Source organism: Hyla sarda, chromosome 2 (genome assembly GCF_029499605.1).
Source record: "Hyla sarda isolate aHylSar1 chromosome 2, aHylSar1.hap1, whole genome shotgun sequence".
In the NCBI taxonomy this organism is placed as follows: domain Eukaryota; kingdom Metazoa; phylum Chordata; class Amphibia; order Anura; family Hylidae; genus Hyla; species Hyla sarda.
In genome coordinates, this window is record NC_079190.1 from 318,875,266 (window position 1) to 318,892,119 (window position 16,854).

The 16,854-nt window shown below is 45.3% G+C and overlaps 1 protein-coding gene across 9 annotated transcripts in view; it reads right to left on the reverse strand.

Annotated features, from left to right (window-relative positions):
- The window catches only part of LOC130356364 (uncharacterized), a 152,874-nt gene that overhangs the window by 84,150 nt on the left and 51,870 nt on the right, over nt 1-16,854 (reverse strand). The window contains exon 1 of one of the 9 annotated variants that reach the window (XM_056557782.1): nt 11,516-11,648. The exons of 1 other annotated variant lie outside the window; for it this stretch is intronic. The gene's annotated coding sequence lies outside the window, so the exon portion shown is untranslated. 7 more of the 9 variants (XM_056557781.1, XM_056557783.1, XM_056557778.1 and 4 more) reach the window with 7 other exon arrangements.

Sequence of the window (16,854 nt, forward strand, 5' to 3'; positions counted from 1 at the left end):
CATTGCCGCCCTCGTCCGCTGTCAACCTCGGTCCATAGAAAGAATGAGCACGACAGATGTCAGGGGGGGGGGGGGGGGGAAGGGGGCGGGAAGGGAGGGAGTGGACGTTAGGGTCTCAAGGCGTCCTATAGAGAGGGGTTTCTAGGAAGGCCAACCAAGGCCCCCAGATAGCCCCAAACCGCTCAGCGCAGCTAGGAGTCTGCCATCAACTCTTCCATGCGACAGAGAAAGTATCTCCGCATACCAGTCGGTGATTGTTGGAGGGCGTGTAGATTTCCAGCACCTGGGAATTACCGTCCGAGATGCCATCAGGAGAAAGTGAGCTAGAATTTTAGAAGAGGTTTTACAGGACAGTGGGAGGATAGTCAGGAGAACTTTGGGGTCATGTGGATATGCCACTCCCGTGATAGCCTCAATCCGGGATATTACCTCGGTCCAGAAGGGGGAAAGTAGAGAGCAAGACCACCATATGTGGGACATCGAGCCTCTCTACTCTCCACAACGCCAGAATAGATCAGACACAGAGGGGTACATTTTGTGGAGCACCACAGGGACCCTGTACCATCGGGAAAGGATTTTAAAATTAGTCTCCTGTGCTCTGCAGGAAATAGAGAGCTTGTGGCACATAGTGAAGGCCGTGGAACAGTCAGAGGGGGCAAAGGAGGTCTGCAATTCCTTCTCCCAAGCCGAAACGTATGTCAGGGGATGTTACGTTGCCTCATCCAGGAGTAGTCCATAAATCAAGGAAACTGCCTTGGGAGTTGGAGAGGAGGAAGTGCAGAGTTTCTCAAAGGGAAGCAGTGGTCTGTCTAATCTCAGGTGTGTATGTTCAGTCCTAATAAAATGTGCTAGTTGTAGGTAGTGCATGTAACTAGCTGGTTTACGGAGGTGTTCTGGAACTCACATGTCATAGGGACGGATAAACGTACCCTCTAAAAAACGCTATATCAGAAGAGCAGGGGGTTCAGAGATCCCGAGGAAGGATGTCCGAGCGAGTCCCGGGGGAAGCATGGGATGCCCAAGACCGGTGTCAGTGGGCCGTCAGGAGAGAAGAGCTGTGTTTTAGGTAGGTAGCGCTGCATAGTAGTTCTCAGATCAGTTCTCTGGACAGCCACGGCAACAGGCTCCCTGTCAGTGCCAGGACAGTCCCTCTAGGAAGCCAGGGCACCGACATGATTGCTAAATCTGTCCCGGAGAGTTCTTTGTCTACCCAGCGTTTCAAGGAGCAACCACAAAAGAAGTCCAAAAGCCATGTTAGGGAAGCTGCTATGTAGTAGGCACTACAGTCAGGGACGGCTAGGCCATTGATCCTGACTTGTGCTTGAGGGTCCTGGTAAAGGGCAGCGATACGGCTCAGCATGGTGGGACCTAAACCTATCTGAGTCAGAGAGGCTTCCACGAACCTCCAACTCACCCGATTAAATGCCTTCTCGGCATCCAAAGAGAGGAGCGTGAGCGGATGAAGCCGGACTGATCGGGGTGAATCAGAGGTCCAAGGACCGCCGCTAGACGATCCGCTAATAACCTAGCGAACAACGTGTCCACGTTAAGGAGGGATATGGGGCGGTAGCTAGCGCATTGGTTAGGGTCACAACCCTCTTTGGGAATGACCGTGATGTGTGCATGTAGAAAAGAGGGGGGGAACCCTGCCAAAGGGGTGATACTATTAAAGATGCAACATAAGAGGGGGGTCAGTTCCGATTTAAGGGCCTTGAAAAACTTCCCGGTATAACCGTCTGGGCCTGGTTTCTTGCCCGATGGTAATCTGGTAATCCCTCTAACTCCTCCGCAGTGAACGGGGCCTCTAGCAGGTATCATTTTTTAACAAGCTTTGGTGAATAAAAGCTGAGCATTGGTTGGCGGCTATGGGCAAAAACCAGACAGACATGGGCGCAAGTACATTTCCATTACATAATGTACCCATCTGTCATAACGATCCTGAGCGCTCAGAAACAATCTCACATGTGAACCAGCAGCAACTGTAGAGACTGAAGTTTGCACCCGTTACGCTGACCACTGCATCAGTTCACCATCCTGCCAGACGCTTCGCCAGCAAATCTGGCTTTATCAAAGGCTGGAAGCATGGCGGGAACACCCAGTCATCACTCTGCAGATACATCAAGTCTACTTCAGAGTCTCAGAGAGTGGGTGTGCTTATCGGTAGTTTTACAGTGATAGACTGTATTAAAATTTCCCAGTCTGTAGTCATCCACCCCTTTGATCACCCAGTGGACATGTCAAGTACACCATATAAATAAAAAGTATACACAAGTTGTAGGCCCCTATATGATTAACCCCTTAAGGAGCAGGCCATTTTACACCTTAATTACCAGAGCATTTTTTGCAATTCTGACCACTGTCACTTTAAATATTAATAACTCTGGAATGCCTTTACTTATCAGTGTGATTCAGAGATGTTTTTTTGTGACTTTAACATAGTGGTACATTTTTGTGGTAACTTGCATCCTTTCTTGGTGAAAAATCCCAAAATTTGATGAAAAGAATGAACATTTTGCCTTTTTCTAACTTTGAAGCACTCTGCTTGTAAGGAAAATGGATATTCAAAAATAATTATTTTTTTTTGGTTCACATATACAATATGTCTACTTAATGTTTGCATCAGAACATTTATGAGTTTTTACTTTTGGAAGACACCAGAGGGCTTCAAAGTTCAGCAGCAATTTTTACATTTTTCACAAAATTTTCAAACTCACTATTTTTCCGTGACCAGTTCAGTTTTGAAGTGGATTTGAAGGGTCTTCATCTTAGAAATACCCCACAAATGACCCCATTATAAAAACTGCACCCCCAAAAGTATTCAAAATGACACTCAGTAAGTGTTTCAACCCTTTAGGTGTTTCACAGGAATAGCAGCAAAGTGAAAGAGAAAATTCAAAATCATCAAATCATTTTTTACACATGTTCTTGTAGACCCAATTTTTGAATTTTTACAAAAGGGTAAAAAGGAGAAAATTTTTACTTGTATTTGAAACCCAATTTCTCTTGAGTAATGACATACCTCATATGTCTATGTAAATTGTTCGGCGGGCGCAGTAGAGCGCACATGGTATACCATTTTGTAAACTAGACCCCCCCCCCCCCCCCCCCCGGGGAACGTAACAAGGGGTAATGTGAACATTTATACCCCACAGGTGTTTCACGACTTTTGCATATGTAAAAAAAAAAAAAATTTTTTTTTTACCTAAAATGCTTGGTTTCCCAAAAATGTTACATTTTTAAAAAGGGTAATAGCAGAAAATACCCCCCAAAATTTGTAACACAATTTCTCCCGAGTACGGAGATACCCCATATGTGACCCTAAACTGTTGCCTTGAAATATGACAGGGCTCCAAAGCGAAAGAGCGCCATGCGCATTTGAGGCCTAAATTAGGGATTCGCATAGGGGTGGACATAGGGGTATTCTACGCCAGTGATTCCCAAACAGCGTGCCTCCAGCTGTTGTAAAACTCCCAGCATGCCTGGACAATCAGTGGCTTTCTGGCAATACTGGGAGTAGTTGTTTTGCAACAGCTGGAGGCTCCGTTTTGGAAACAGTGGCGTACCAGACGTTTTTCATTTTTATTGGGGAGGGGGGCTGTGTGGGGGTGTGTGTATATATGTAGTGTTTTTTACTTTTTATTTTATTGTGTGTTAGTGTAGTGTAGTGTTTTTAGAGTACAGTTGCATGGGCGGGGGTTCACAGTAGTTTCTCACTGGCAGTTTGAGCTGCGGCAGAAAATTTGCCGCAGCCGGATACTTACTGTAAACCTCCGCCCATGTGAGTGTACCCTGTACATTCACATTGGGGGGAGAAACCTCCAGCTGTTGCAAAACTACAACTCCCAGCATGTACGGTCTATCAGTGCATGCTGGGAGTTGTAGTTTTGCAACAGCTGGAGGCACACTGGTTGTGAAACACCGAGTTTGGTAACAAACTCAGTGTTTTGCAACCAGTGTGCCTTCAGCTGTTGCAAAAGCTACAACCCCCAGCATGTACGGACAGTGTGAAGGGCATGTTGGGACTTGCAGTTATGCAACAGCTGGAGGCATACTACTTTGGCTGGGGATTGTAGTTATGCAACAGCTGGAGACACACTGGTTTGCTCATTAACTCAGTGTTTCACAACCAGTGTGCCTTCAGCTGTTGCAAAACTAGCACTCTCAGCAGTCACCGACAGCCAACTGGCATGCTGGGAGTTGTAGTTATGCAACCAGCAGATGCACCACTACAACTCCCAGCATGCACTTTAGCTGATTGTGCAAGCTGGGAGTTGTAGTTATACAACAGCTGAAGGTACACTTTTCCATAGAAAAAATGTGCCTCCAGCTGTTGCAAAACTATAAGTCCCAGCATGCCCATAAGGGAATGCTGGGAGCTGTGGTGGTCTGCCTCCTGCTGTTGCATAACTACAGCTCCCAGCATGCCCTTTTTGCATGCTGGGAGCTGTTGCTAAGCAACAGCAGGAGGCTGTCACTCACGTCCAACTGCTGATCCATGCCGCTTCAGGTCAGTCCCTCGCCACCGCTATCAGCAGGTATCGGGCACCGGCTCACCTACGGCTAGCGGCGGGGGGCTGGTAATGGACAGGACGTACTCATACGCCCTCGGTCCTTAACCCCTTAACGACGCAGGACGTATATTTACGTTCTGCGCCGGCTCCCGCAATATGAAGCGGGATCGTGCCGCGATCCCGCATCATATCGCATCGGTCCCGGCGCTCATCAACGGCCGGGACCCGCGGCTAATACCACACATCGCCGATCGCGGCGATGTGCGGTATTAACCCTTTAGAAACGGCGGTCAAAGCTGACCGCCGCTTCTAAAGCGAAGGTGAAAGTGACCCGGCTGCTCAGTCGGGCTGTTCGGGACCGCCGCGGTGAAATCGCTGTGTCACGAACAGCTGACAGGACACCGGGAGGGCCCTTACCTGCCTCCTCGGTGTCCGATCGGTGAACGCCTGTGATCTCTGTAGAAGATCACTGTGTGCAGTGTTATAGGTCCCTATGGGACCTATAACACTGCAAAATAAAAGTAAAAAAAAAAGTGTTAATAAAGGTCATTTAACCCCTTCCCTAATAAAAGTTTGAATCACCCCCTTTTCCCATAAAAAAAAATAAAACAGTGTAAAAAAAAAAAAAAAATAAACAAACATGTGGTATCGCCGCGTGCGTAAATGTCCGAACTATAAAAATATATCATTAATTAAACCGTACGGTCAATGGCGTACGCGCAAAAAAATTTTGTGTCACTTTTTATACCATTAAAAAATGAATAAAAAGTGATCAAAAAGTCTGATCAAAACAAAAATCACACCGATAAAAACTTCAGATCACGGCGCAAAAAATGAGTCCTCATACCGCCCTGTACGTGGAAAAATAAAAAAGTTATAGGGGTCAGAAGATGACATTTTTAAACGTATAAATTTTCCTGCATGTAGTTATGATTTTTTCCAGAAGTGTGACAAAAATCGAACCTATATAAGTAGGGTATCATTTTAACCGTATGGACCTACAGAATAATGATAAGGTGTAATTTTTACCGAAATATGCAATGCGTAGAAACGGAAGCCCCCAAATTTACAAAATGGCATTTTTTCTTTGATTTTGTCGCACAATTTTTTTTCCGTTTCGCCGTGCATTTTTGGGTAAAATGACTAATGTCACTGCAAAGTAGAATTGGCGACGCAAAAAATAAGCCATAATATGGATTTTTAGGTGGAAAATTGAAAGGGTTATGATTTTTAAAAGGTAAGGAGGAAAAAACGAAAGTGCAAAAACGGAAAAACCCCGAGTCCTTAAGGGGTTAAGGACTCGGAAACGGGGGCCTACGAGTACGTCCATTGTCATTGAGGGGTTAAAAAAAATTCCAACGTGTGTATTTTGGCAAGGGGCCATATCAATATCTGGCCTCAGACACATACAAGTGAGGATGATGGTCCCACAGTCCTCTTGTCATTCTCTATGATCTCTAGTGAGCACAAGAAGGCGTTGCAGGATGGTCACTGCAGCTGCCCTTCAGAACCCAAATGAAAAAACTGAGGACTAAGTACACCCAAGTCCCTGGGTTCATTGGGACACACAGTTATTATAAATTTGCTACTGCTCAACATATAAAAAAGCACAAAGAAAGTCCAGCTCACGTTCAGAGTCACTTCGTGCACGGATCCACACTCTGGCTCCAGTGTCCACTCAATGAATAAAGAAAAAAGATGACCCGGGACTTGAAGTATGCCAACTTTATTGTAAATATAATAAAAACACAATCACTTCAACTCGTCATGTTCATCTTAACGCATTTCGAGCACAATGTAGGTATCGTGTTTAAATGCTCAGACACGCAGGTGATGATAATTAAAGTAACACCCTGCTACATTATAAGATAAACACAGATACTATTAAAACCAAAAGTGCAATGCAGGTAGCAAACAATATATGCTGCATATATATATATTTATGACAAAACCTGATTTAGGAATGCATTAGAAAAAGCTCTTATAGCAATGCTAGTGTATGCCGACGAATGAAATCAATGACACCATAGTAACATAGTTTGTAAGGTCGAAAAAAAAAACAAGAGTCCAAAAATACAAGAGTTCAGCCTAAAACCCTACTATGTTGATCCAGAGGAAGGAGGGGAGAGAAAACAAAACAAAAAAAACACAACAACCCATGAAGCTGATGTTAATTGCCACATGACAGAGGAATAATTCCTTCTGGACCCCTATATGACGATCAGAATAAATCCCTGTATCAACGTTCCATCCCCATAAATCTAGTATTTATAACCTGTAATATTACTCTCTATGAAAACATCCAGGCCCCCCCTTTGAACTTGTTTATTGAGTCAGACATCACAACATCAACAGCAGTCTCACTGCTCTTACAGTAAAGAATACCTGTCTGTGATGGTGGTGAATCCTCTAGATGGAGAGGATGCCCCCTTGTCATGGCTACCTGCCTATGTATAAAGAGATCACTAGAAAGATCTCTGTACTGTCCAATCACATATTTGTACAATGTTATCAGATCGCCCCAAAGATGTCTTTTCTCTAAACTAAAAAACCCCAAGCTTAATAACCTGTCTTGGTACTGTTATCCTCCCATACCATTAATTATCTTTCTCGCCCTCCTCTGTACCCTCTCCAGTTTGGCCATGTCCTTTTAATATACAGGTAGACAGAACTGGACACAATACTCCAAAGGTGGTCTGACTATTGATTTATAAAGCAGAAAAACAGCAGCTGTTTTTGCTTCTGTCATTTTTCACAGTATACAATGAATGCTGCATGCTATACTACGCGCCTTGTGCTATAATTAACAAACGTGGTATGCATTTAGCCAGGGATGTGGAAATCCTATCGTCCAACGCCCGGGATAAGTAGTTTCGGGCGCCGGGCAGGTGAATTGTTCATAGATTTAGCCCTGTATCGGGCAAGCAGGGACAGACCGACTTCCCCCTTATTTTTCTTTAATGCCGGTGTGAGGCGCAGGAGCCGATGCAAGTCTGCACCTCACACCGGCGCTCAGGGTAGCAGATAATGCCCCGCACTGCACCGCGACCGCCCCGGCCCCATTGCCTCCCCCATCCCCGGTTTTAGAATTACCTGTTCCCGGGGTCCACGCTACTTCTTGCTCCTGCTGCGTCCTGCGTTACGCTGTGCACAATGACGAGTGACGTGACGTCACCGTCAGTGCGCACAGTGACAGTTCAGGAGGACCCCACCGGTGCCAGATGTAGAGTGGGCCCCAGGAACAGATAATTATAAAACCAGGGATGGGGGAGGCAATGGGGCCGGGGCGGTGCGGCGGTGGGGGGAGCGGTGGCGGTGATAGGTCTCAGGACCCCCGGACAGGCAGGGGGAGAGAAGCGGGTGGCGGCGGCCTATGGCACCGCAAAAGCCACTGCAGTGCATTGATTTAAAGCACCCGCTTTAAATCAATGATCTGCAGCGGTGTTGCAGGGGGATAAATAGCCGATAACTTATACCGGAATATCGGTATAAGTTATCGGCTATCGGCCCTAACCTCCACCGATTATCGGTATCGGCCCTAAAAAACAGATATCGGTCGATCCCTAGTATTAATGTTATGTCTACACATTAGAACAGAACAGTGGGACCACTCATGGTTAGGAAGGGACTTAACCCCTTAAGGACTCAGGGTTTTTCAGTTTTTGCATTTTCGTTTTTTCCTCCTTACCTTTTAAAAATCATAACCCTTTCAATTTTCCACCTAAGAATCCATATTATGGCTTATTTCTTGTGTCACCAAAACTACTTTGCAGTGACAGTAATTTTACACAAAAATCCACAGCGAAACGAAAAAAAAAAAAAAAATCATTGTGTGACAATCCAAGAAAAAAAAGCCATTTTGTAACTTTTGGGGGCTTGTTTCTACGCAGTGCAGATTTCGGTAAAAATGACACCTTATTATTCTGTAAGTCCATATGGTTAAAATGATACCCTACTTATATAGGTTTAATTTTGTCGCACTTCTGGAAAAAATCATAACTACATGCAGGAAAATGTATACGTTTAAATCTTCTGACCCCTATAACTTTATTTATTTTTCCACGTACAGGGCAGTATGAGGGCTAATTTTTTGTGCCGTGATCTGAAGTTTTTATAGGTACCATTTGTTTTGATCTGACTTTTTGATCACTTTTTATTCATTTTTAATGGTATAAAAAGTGACCAAAAATACGCTTTTTTGGGACTTTTTAATTTTTTTACGTGTACGCCATTGACCGTGCGGTTTAAATCAACAATATATTTTTATAGTTCGGACATTTACGCACTCGTCGATACCACATGTTTATTTTTATTTATACTTATTTTTTTTATGGGAAAAGGGGGGTGATTCAAACTTTTATAAGGAGGGTGATATAAACTTTTCCCATAAGGAGCTATAACACTGCACACACTGATCTTTTACACAGATCACTGGCATGTATTAACACGCATGTGATTAGTGTTATCGGCACTTGACTGCTCCTGCCTGGATCTCAGGCACAGAGCAGTCATTCGCCAATCAGACACCAAGGAGGCAGGTAAGGTCCCTCCCGGTGTCCTGTAAGCTGTTCGGGACACCGCGATTTCACTGTAGCGGTCCCGAACAGCCCAGTTGAGCAGCTGGGATAGTTTCACTTTCGCTGCAGATGCCGCAGTCAGCTTTGATCGCCGCATCTGAAGAGTTAATACAGGGAATCACCGCGATCGGTGAAGTCCTGTATTAGCCGCGGGTCCCGGCCGTTGATGGCCGCCGGGACTGACCCGATATGACGCGGGGTCACCGCGTGACCCCACGGCATAACGCAGGAGCCGGCAGAGGACGTAAATATACGTCCGTCATTAAAGAAACCACTTGATTCTTTAAAAATCGATGCGGTGCATTTAGAAGTCTGCGGGCAGGACAGGTGAACAGCTGCTTTCGCGCTGAACAAGCAGAGCTTCTTCTGACCAACCCCTACTGTTACCTGGGATAAGGTAAATACACCTACTTGCCCCACATCACGGAAAAAGGGTGTTACAATACGTTCAAAGCATTCTAAAAACACAGTTGCAAAATCCCTTTTCCTGCCTTCAGCAACAATTAAACAAAGGCGTTTATCTCCAATCTGTCATTTAATCCTAGATTTCCTAGGGCATTTGTTTTAAGTATCCAAATGCCTTCTTTCTTCAAGAGACTCGTATGTGTGTCTGTGCCAGCTGCTGCAGCTACTCCTTCAATGCCCAAGAATTGCAGTGCTTTTGGAGTCGTTATTGTGTGCCTTTACCCGTTTTAAAGGGAATTCACATGCTCCCTGTTAGGTCTGATGGGTTTATAAAGCTTTAATAATAGAACTAAATCATATACAGTAACCCCCCCCCCCCCCCCGACTTTTTATCTAGTTTTAGGAATGGGGCATATTGTAAAATGTATGGTAAGAAATGACAGAGCTAAGTGCATAACACACGTTTGTTAATTATAGCACAAGGCGCGTAGTATAGCATCAAGCATTCATTGTATATTGTGAAAAATGACAGAAGCGAGAACAGCTGCCGTTGAAGCATTTTAGTCTGCTGCTAGACATGTCCACATATTAGGGTGGGTTCACACTACGTTTTCTCCCATACGGGAGCGCATACGGCAGGGGGGAGCTAAAACCTCGCGCTCCCGTATGTCACCGTATGCGCTCCCGTATGTCATTCATTTCAATGAGCCGGCTGGAGTGAAACGTTCGGTCCGGTCGGCTCATTTTTGCGCCGTATGCGCTTTTACAACTGGACCTAAAACTGTGGTCGACCACGGTTTTAGGTCCGGTTGTAAAAGCGCATACGGCGCAAAAATGAGCCGACCGGACCGAACGTTTCACTCCAGCCGGCTCATTGAAATGAATGACATACGGGAGCGCATACGGTGACATACAGGAGCGCAAGGTTTTAGCTCCCCCCTGCCGTATGAGCTCCCGTATGGGAGAAAACGTAGTGTGAACCCAGCCTTACACTGGAGTCGACCACGTTTTTGCTTGCGGTCGGGAAACTGCATACGGCCAAAAAAGCAGCCGACCGGAGGCTGCGGTTCACTCCGGTCGGCTCATAGACATACATTAACTACGGTTCCCGAATACGGCTGAGTGCGGGCGCCGCGATTAAGCCCCGCCCACCCCTCCTCCCGGCCGTATACGGGAACCGTAGTGTGAACCCAGCCTAAGAAAGTATATTTTAAACATATAAACATGTAGAGAGATTATATATATATATATATATATATATATATATATATATATATATATATCTATCTATCTATCTCTCATGTGTGCAGAACTGTTATACGCCACACAAAAAATAAAAATAAATGAATAATAATTGTACAAGTGACAAAACGTCGCCAAATGTTACATACTAAAGGAAGGGCTGACGCAAAAGTGACCAGTGTCTAATAGAGTTGTGCTGCCCATGTGCTTCCATTCTCAGGACTAGCTATAACATAGCACTGACTACACGGGGCAGACATGTCTCCTGTACGGTCTCTCCTCACTCGTCTGCAGGCAATGGCTGCGACTATGGAACCGCAAAGCCCATAAAATAAGTCACAACTTGCAAGAATTCTGAGTTACAATAGTAGGTGAAATGTCGGGGTATAACAGTACTCCTTACACGCCTCACTTTGTGTACAGACAGGATTACTATTTGTACACGAGGAGAAGCGGACACCCCGGTCAGTACCGCCCAACGACGGGCACATTAAGCCGCCGCCGCTCGGGTGAGAAGTTTTCCCGGATAACGGTCCCGCCTCACCTCTCGTCCCGTGCGTCAAGAATCTTCACTGGCCCTTCCCCCACATCCTCCGAGCGTGAACAGACGTAAACAGCCGGCGCTATGAGCCCTGCAGAGCGCCTCTAGGGTCGCGGCGAACCTTTCCTCAGGAGAGGCTTCTACAGGAGGAGTTGCCCTCAGAGGGATAGAACGCCGTCTACACTGGGCTGCGGCACAGTACAACCCCGTTTCCTCTAGAGGACACAGGGCACACCCACCTATCGGCGGCACCACATTGCCATAGAGCTGGTTATCTTGTCCTGTTGCTTCTATGGCCGACCATTGCCTCTTGCATGCGTAGACCCCTCCCTAACATAGCCCCTTCCTGTCCAGGGCACTTTCAAATCAACCTAAGAGGCGGCAAATAGTTGAGTACCTCCATGAGAAATCACGCTACTTTTTCAACTTTGCTTTCCCCATAGAAGTACCAGTGAGGGGCAGGTAGATGGCCACTGCCTGGCTACATGACTACTGACCAGAGCCAAACTACAGCAACCTCCGCTGAATCTTTTAGAAGGCTATATTCTCATCTGCCTTGGAGCTGGATTGCAAACTGTGGCACCAGAGCAGAAGAAAATGCTGCAAGTAGTAATATTTTTTTGTCTGCTAAAATCATGCTAAAATAAAAGGACGCCATTCGGACCCCATTAAAAGGAATCTGTCCGAAGCATCACCAGCACTAATCTGTTTATGTATGGTAATAGTGCTGAATCTAATGAAGTTTACCTACTGCTTTCCAGAGAAAAATATATAAATCTGAATATGCAAATGAAGATCTTGGTGCACTGAGGGCGTTCCCAGCCCATTGGACTGTTCTTCAGCATGGTGCTCATACATGCTGTGTGCAGCCCCAAACCAAGAGCATGCATGCCTGCCCTTGTACTGGAGAGCAGAGGATAAATATTTGGGAAGGGGCCTGATTACAGGGACCAGCCGGACATTCAGAACTGGCGCCAAAGGGCTCGAAACACCCCAGTGCACCATATTAGATCTGCCTTCAATTGTGCTCCAGGTACATGGACTGTAAATATGAAAAATAGCCAGCTCTCTAATGTATCGGGTATCTCATCTACTTGCACGGGTGGTTGCTGCTGATTCAGCACGTAGAATTCTAATCAGTAAAGACTTTGTCCTTCCAGCACATCCAGAGTAAAACGTAACTTTTATTTGCCATAATTAAAACACTACTGCAAGCACATCAATTGGTGAATAAGCAGAGTGGCGACAAGTTTTTGGTGCATTGTAATTCTGCGTATTTTTATACATAATCACACCCACTTTTTTGGTCAGTCTTGTAAAACTATAGCCACTCCCCTTATGTGCTATATGGTGGGTTCGGGTATTCAGATGTTGCAATCTGATGAAAGGTGCGAAACGCACCAAAAATGAGTCACCATTTTGCTGATCTCCCGAGTAATGTGTCACTTGATATAGAGGGGCATTTACTAAGGGGTTAAGTTATTTTTTTCTGACTATTTTTGGCGCGAAATTGTAGCAATTACGCCTACCCTATTATTCGTGCGACTTTCCCTAGCAAGAGCTAGAAAGTCGCAATGGCCGTAAAAATTTACTCCAGCTCCAACATGGAGCAGGAAAAGCTACTGCCGCCCGGGCTCCGACATACTTTCTCCCCGCTATCCTCACTGCGCTACCGGGACACTGCAGTGATTTACATCCCCCCCCCCTCACCTGCCAGCGCCACACAACTCCCATCTGTCTGCTGTTGCAAGACTACAAGTCCCAGCATGCCCATACAGTGAGGACACGCTGGGAGTTGTAGTCTTGTAGCAGCGGGAGCTGAGCGGCACGGGCGGGTGACAAGGGGGGGGGGGATATCAGTGTCCCCTTAAGTGAGGGTAGCGGGGAGGCCGGATGAGGAGCCCGGGCGGCTGCACTGTAATGTCAGCCCGGGCTCCTGCCCTGACAGCCAAAGGCTTTGGCTGTCGGGGCATGCTGGGTGTTGTAGTTTTGCAACAGCTGGAGGGCCACAGTTTGCAGACCACTGGTTTGTGGTCTGTAAACTGTAGTCCTCCAGCTGTTGCAAAACTAAACAGCTGAAGGGGACCGGCGAAGACGTTCACTTACCCTTCCGAGGCTCCAGCGACGATCGGTGACGGAGATCGTCGGGCGGCACTGTCGTGCGGCGCTGGATCCTACGGAAGCCGGTAAGTTGCCCAAGCCCTAAAACAGTCTTTCCCAACCAGGGTGCCTCCAGATGTTGCAAGACTACAACTCCCAGCATGCCTGGACAGCCTTTCGCTGTCCAGGCATGCTGGGAGTTGTAGTTTTGCAACATCTGGAGGCACCCTTGTTGTGAAACACTGGCCTAAAACAGTTTTTGCCAACCAGGGTGCCACCAGATGTTGCAAGACTACAACTCCTAGTATGCATGGACAGCCTTTGGCTGTCCAGGCATGCTGGGAGTTGTAGTTTTGCAACAGCTGGAGGGTCACAGTTTGCAGACCTCTGGTTTGTGGTCTGTAAACTGTAGTCTTCCAGCTGTTGCAAAACTAAACAGCTGAAGGGGACCGGCGAAGATGTTCACTTACCCTTCCGAGGCTCCAGCGACGACCCTTCCAGTGCCTCCAGATGTTGCAAGACTAGAACTCCCAGCATGCCTGGACAGCCTTTGGCTGTCCAGGCATGATGGGAGTTGTAGATATGCAACATCTGGAGGCACCCTTATTGGAAAACACTGGCCTAAAACAGTGTTTCCCAACCAGGGTGCCTCCAGATGTTGCAAGACTACAACTCCCAGCATGCCTAGTCAGCCTTTGGCTGTCCAGGCATGCTGGGAGTTGTAGTTTTGCAACATCTGGACGCACCCTTGTTGGGAAACACTGGCCTAAAACAGTGTTTCCCAACCAGCGTGCCTCCAGATGTTGCAAAACTACAACTCCCAGGTTGGGAAACACTGTGCCCGGCCTCCTCCCCACCTTACTGTAAGGGCATGCTGGCAGTTGTAGTCGTGCGGGGCGGGAGATGTGTGAGCAGGTGATAATAAATGTACTAACCCATTTTTTTTTTCTTCTCATTTCAGATCCGTGTATCCTGTGGACTCCTTCGGATTCGGTGGACTACTTCGAAGACCAGCGTTTTTCTTTGTTTGATTTTAATAAAATGGTTAACGAGGGCTTGTGGGGGGAGTGTTTTTTGTAATAAAATTTTTTTAAAACCTGTTGTGTTTTTTCCTTACTTTACTAGACAGGCTTAGTAGTGGAAGCTGTCTTATGGACGGAGTCCATTACTAAGCTGGGCTTAGCGTTAGCCACAAAAACAGCTAGCGCTAACCCCCAATTATTACCCCTATACCCAATGCCACAGAAGAGCCGGTACCAACAGGCCTGGAGCCTCAAAAATGGCGCTCCTGGGCCTAGGCGGTAACAGGCTGGCATTATTTAGGCTGGGGAGGTCCAGTAACAATGGTCCTCGCCTACCCTGGTAACGTCAGGCTGTTACTGTTTGGTTGGTATTTGGCTGAGAATGAAAATAGGGGGGGACCCTATGCATTTTTTTTTTAAATAAATAATTAAATATTTTAAAAAAACACATAGGGTCCCCCCTATTTTTATTCTCAGCCAAATACCAACCAAACAGTAACAGCCTGACGTTACCAGGGTGGGCGAGGACCATTGTTACTGGCCCTCCCCAGCCTAAATAACACCAGCCTGTTACCGCTTAGGCCCAGGAGCGCAATTTTTGACGCTCCGGGCCTGTTGGTACTGGCTCTTCCCGGCACCCCTGTGGCGTTGGGTACCGGGGGAATAATTGGGGGTTAGCGCTAGCTGTTTTTGTGGCTAACGCTAAGCCCGGCTTAGTAATGGACTCCGTCTGTAAGACAGCTTCCATTACTAAGCCTGTCTAGTAAAGTAAAAAAACAAACAAACACAACAGGTTTTAAAAAAAATTTATTACAAAAAAACACTCCCCCACAAGCCTTCGTTAACCATTTTATTAACATCAAGCAAAGAAAAACGCTGGTCGTCGAAGTAGTCCACCGAATACGAAGGAGTCCACAGGATACACGGATCTGAAATGAGAAGAAAAAAAAAATGGGTTAGTACATTTATTATCACCTGCTCACACATTTACATTTAGGGAGAAAAAACAGTGTTAAAAAATGTAATAAACACACACACACACTAAACGCCGTTTACCACTATTCTGAGCCATGACTACAATTTAGTTATTGAATTAGTTAGATGTGGTGAAAAAGCTAAAAAAAAAAAAAAAAAAAAAAAAACTCAAAAACAAAAGATTCAGAAGGAAACCTAGCAGCCAAACCTATTCAGACAGCAGGAAAAAGGAACAGACTATTTTTTCTACTACATGAAGTAAATTTCCCACTTTTGCCTGTGTGTGCCAAATTTATTAACGCCGTGCAACAATTTAGTAAATTTGTCGCACATAGTCAAAAATGAAGTAGAAAAAAACAGGGTAAAAACCAGACTACATAGTAAAAGATTAGTAAATGGCCCTCATATAGAGGGACATTTATCAATGTTTGCTTATGTATTCTTTTTTTAGTAATTTTTTCCTTACTTTTTTTTTTGCTTATGTGTGACTTATTTATCAACTGGTTTTAGCCTGTTGATAATTTTCTTTCACGTAAGCAATTTTTCCTTTTTTACTTTGGTAGTAAGTAGCTTTTTCTGCTCCATGTTTGAGCTGGAGTAAATTTAGTCAATTTTTAACCCTGTTGCGACTTTCTTTTGCGCATTTGCGACTGTCGCAGTTAATAAATACCTGACTACCCGTAGTCCATTTTAAAATTATTACTACGTAGTAAATTTTTGGAAAACTTGCTTTTCTCGCTTTGCAGTCAACATGTCGCACGAAAAATCGTGTAGTCGCAGTTGCGACAATTTTGCGACAATTATAGTAAAGAAAACCTGACTAAACCCGTTGATAAATGTCCATAGTAATGTTTAAATAATAGCGGAAAATAAAGTTTTGTTTTATTCTGAAAGTGCTGGATGCACAAACACTTTACATATTGAAATTATATTTACACAGTTGTTTTCACATGGGTTCCATGTTAGAATCCAGTGAAATGTGTGTCCCATTGTTTTCACTGAAAATTCATACCATATTTTATAATGGTGCAGATTTTTTGTCTGTACATAAGTATGCTCCACAGATAAAAGTAAGTGATGTGTCAATTATTTACATGGAGACCTCAGGGACTTGGCATGGGGTAGCCTGGAAGGGGATTAGCCCTACTGAATTGAATTTAAGCTATAAATATGTGGCAGAAATCTTGTCCTGAGTTTTGGCCGTTATGTGTGAACTTAACTAAAGATGGAACCTTACACTGTACATACTAGGAATTAATGACATTCTGTGCTGTAATGAAAAGGCTGTCAAAACCATCCTATCTCCAGAGTTTTTTCTACCTAAATTTGCACCAATTCTAAAATTTAATGTAGTCTTTTTACGTGCCAGTTCTGTTGCAGTGTCTACCTGTAGTTTTTGGTCACTGGCAAAGGTTTTAATGTCATATGCAATTATTTCCATTACATATTCCTGGGTATGTAGTGATGAGTGTCACGATGCC